The sequence below is a fragment of the Cyprinodon variegatus genome, unplaced genomic scaffold (genome assembly GCF_000732505.1).
Source record: "Cyprinodon variegatus isolate N-32 unplaced genomic scaffold, C_variegatus-1.0 Scaffold1103, whole genome shotgun sequence".
Lineage (NCBI taxonomy): Eukaryota > Metazoa > Chordata > Actinopteri > Cyprinodontiformes > Cyprinodontidae > Cyprinodon > Cyprinodon variegatus.
In genome coordinates this window covers 213,152-216,058 of record NW_015151556.1, presented here as the reverse complement: position 1 = coordinate 216,058, position 2,907 = coordinate 213,152, and the positions used below count along the sequence as shown (strand labels likewise).

At 47.8% G+C, this 2,907-nt stretch overlaps 1 protein-coding gene across 1 annotated transcript in view; it reads right to left on the bottom strand.

The window, feature by feature from the left end:
• LOC107101490 (filamin-A-interacting protein 1-like) overlaps positions 1-2,907 on the bottom strand; it is a 28,473-nt gene extending 25,566 nt beyond the window's left edge. Inside the window, exon 1 of the mRNA XM_015400440.1 lies at positions 2,662-2,907. The gene's annotated coding sequence lies outside the window, so the exon portion shown is untranslated. The remainder of the gene's footprint in view (positions 1-2,661) is intronic.

Below are 2,907 nucleotides of genomic sequence, written 5' to 3'. Positions count from 1 at the left end.
GTTAGAAGCACGAAATAAGCGTTCAGTGAGTAAAAGGGTCAGAGGACGGGTTAGCACACTGATACTGATAAACTGATAGCAGTTTGTGTTTCTACCAGTAGCCGCTAGCCTGCACGCTGATGCTGACCTTTTAAATTCACCAATTATTTGCTCAGGAGTCCCAACATTTGACACGTTTTACACCATTTCCTGTGAGTTCGTTTCTAAAAGAACGCCCACTGTCAGACCCAGCAGACATCTCTTTAATCTAGCTCTATAATGAATGACTTATAGCTGAGCTCCAAGTTTTATCTTCACACATTCCCTGAGTGATACGTCTGGATGTTATCATCGGCTGTGTGACAAACCCGCTCTGAGTTCAGCTGCCATGGGAACAGCAGCTGTTATGAAAACAAACAGCAGGGCGGACGCCTCAGAATTAGAGCGGTGATCTCATGGTCTTCATCAGGTGGCCCCAGGCTGGAAGACTCAGCAACACCGAGCAGAACCCAGACAAACTGACACAGAAAGCCGTAAAACCCTCAGAGGAAGGAGGACACAGATATCAGCTGGAAGAGTGGAAAAGCTCTGGAGCAGAAATCTGTTCCTACCCACTAGATCTGAGAAACAAGATGGTAAACAGAACCGAGATAACTGATCTGCTTCCTTAAGATCAACAGCAGAGAGAGAGAGACTTTTCATCCAGGAAGGTTGATGGTTGGTTCACAACATCCCAGCAGAACCCAGCCAGAACGCCGCTGCATGGTCCAGTTCTAGCGGTCAAGAGACCAAAAGTTTTGAACATAATAGTTACTTTTCTTTAGGTTTTTACGGCACTAGTGGCTTGTCTTTTGTACTGTGGGTACAAAAGAAGGGGAAAGACATGCAGCAAAGGACCGGAGGTCGTATTTGAACCCATTTCGACCATTTGAGGTCTAAGGCCTGGTTTATGCTCAGAAACCAGGTCGTCCGGTATGTGTCACAGTTAAGGCAATTCTACATCCGCTCTACACTAAGTATTTCCTGTTTAGTACCTAATGGCAGAAACTCTGGCTGTAGTGCCGTCCACAACGCCTGGCACACGTCGGACACTATCCCAGACACTGTGCAGGATGCTAGTTTGTAGCTCTGTGTGACGGTCTGTTGGTTTGCACCTGAACGGGTGAACTGTGTGTCGTCTGGCACACACGGAAACCCACAATCCTAGCTAATTCCTGATTGTCCCTCTTACGTTGTGGCATGGAACAACATAGCGTAGAACACGCTTCAAAATTGGGCATAAAACAAAAATATCTGAATCATAGCTGCAACAAGCTAACTGTGACACACTGCTGCTGGAGGATAACCAGGCCTTAAGGCCTCCGTACATGGGCCAACGCCTGCGTCACCGTAGCACGCCTGAAAGCAGCTCTTTACAATAAATATGTTTCAACCCGACAGCCGAAACTGGGCTGTTTGTTTCTGTAGGGCCCCCAGGAGCCAAACTCCTGCTCCAAACAGAACCGTTCTGGATTCGTGTTTTTCTAAGATCCAAAAGGTTTGGATGAAGGCAGAATATCCCTCTGAGCAGCAGCTGGGTAGCCGTCTATTCTCCACACTTCTGGTCCTTCTGAAGTTACTCAGATCCTAAAGCCGGGCGTACACTGTACGTTTTTTTGGCCTTTTCAGGCCGACTTTCCAGTCGTGAGAATTTTTTCAAGCGGGCCGACTTTAAGCCTCACCGTGCGTCCTGTAGTGTACAGTGGATAACGAGAGGCGAGTAGCCTCTCAGGGCAACCTCCCCATCAGGAATCGTACGGTCGGGAGAAAAACAAACAAGGATTAACCAGATCAGCGAGTCCGACCAGCGCCATCTCTCGGCGCCGAGTCCTGACGGGTGGTTTTTAGACGTACAGTGTGAGCAGGTAGATCGCATCAGAGCGTCGGGTCGCACAGTGTGAGAACATAGATCATGAGCTGTGAACTTTTAAACCCTGCGCTTTCATCGTACAGTTTGAGCTGTAGCTGCGTGAACGATTGAGTGTATGCCCGGCCTAACCAGTTCTCCTGCTTCCAATAATGTGGACCTTCTCCTCGGTGAGCTGCTCTGGGTTCTGCAGGGCTAATCAAAGAAAGGAGCTAATTTCCAGGAAAACTTGAATTTAAAACATCTGCACTGTTTGAGGAATAGAAAGTTAGGGGCAAAACCGTTCAGAGGGATTTATGTACCACCCACTGATGGAGTGGTGCCCTGGGTGCAGAGCCGATAAAGAGAGATCCTTCATCTGAGCTTCTCCTCCATACTACAGTTAGAATCCTCTTCCTGTCAGGAGGACTGGTCCAGATTTCACTACCGATGCTGGGAACCAGCTGCTAAAATAAAAGTTTAGAATAATAGAATAGACTAGAAAATCTCTTTATTGTCCCACAAAGGGGAAATTCTGGTGTTACAGCAGCAAAGCTATTGTAGAAAAAATAATCATCAGTTTTTCAGCCTGTTTGAATCAAAGCAAACTGCACCTTTTTTCTCTTAGTTGGGCTCTGGACTGAACCAGGATAAAACAAAACTCCAAACAGACATGAAATCTAGAGAAGCGTTGCTGAAGCCCACTTTAACAGGACTGGAAAGCAGGAAGGAAACCACAGCAAAAGAGAACCAGAGCAGCACCTCAGCGGACCAGACTGGAGGTCATCTTCTCTTACCTGTTTCCTCTCCCGCTCGCTCCAGACCTCAGGCTTCTGCTGATCGTCTCACGTCAGGAACAGCTGTGCTCTTTAGTCCCAACTTGGATCCTTTCTGCTTCCAGCCACTGTTTGAGGAGAAAACCAGACAGACGGCGGGTTGCTACTGAGGAGAACCAGCCTGAACCTCCTGATGTCCAGCTGGTGTCAGACCCGTCGGTTGAGGTCATCAGCGGTGACTCTCTGCTCTATATTTAACCTGTTCTC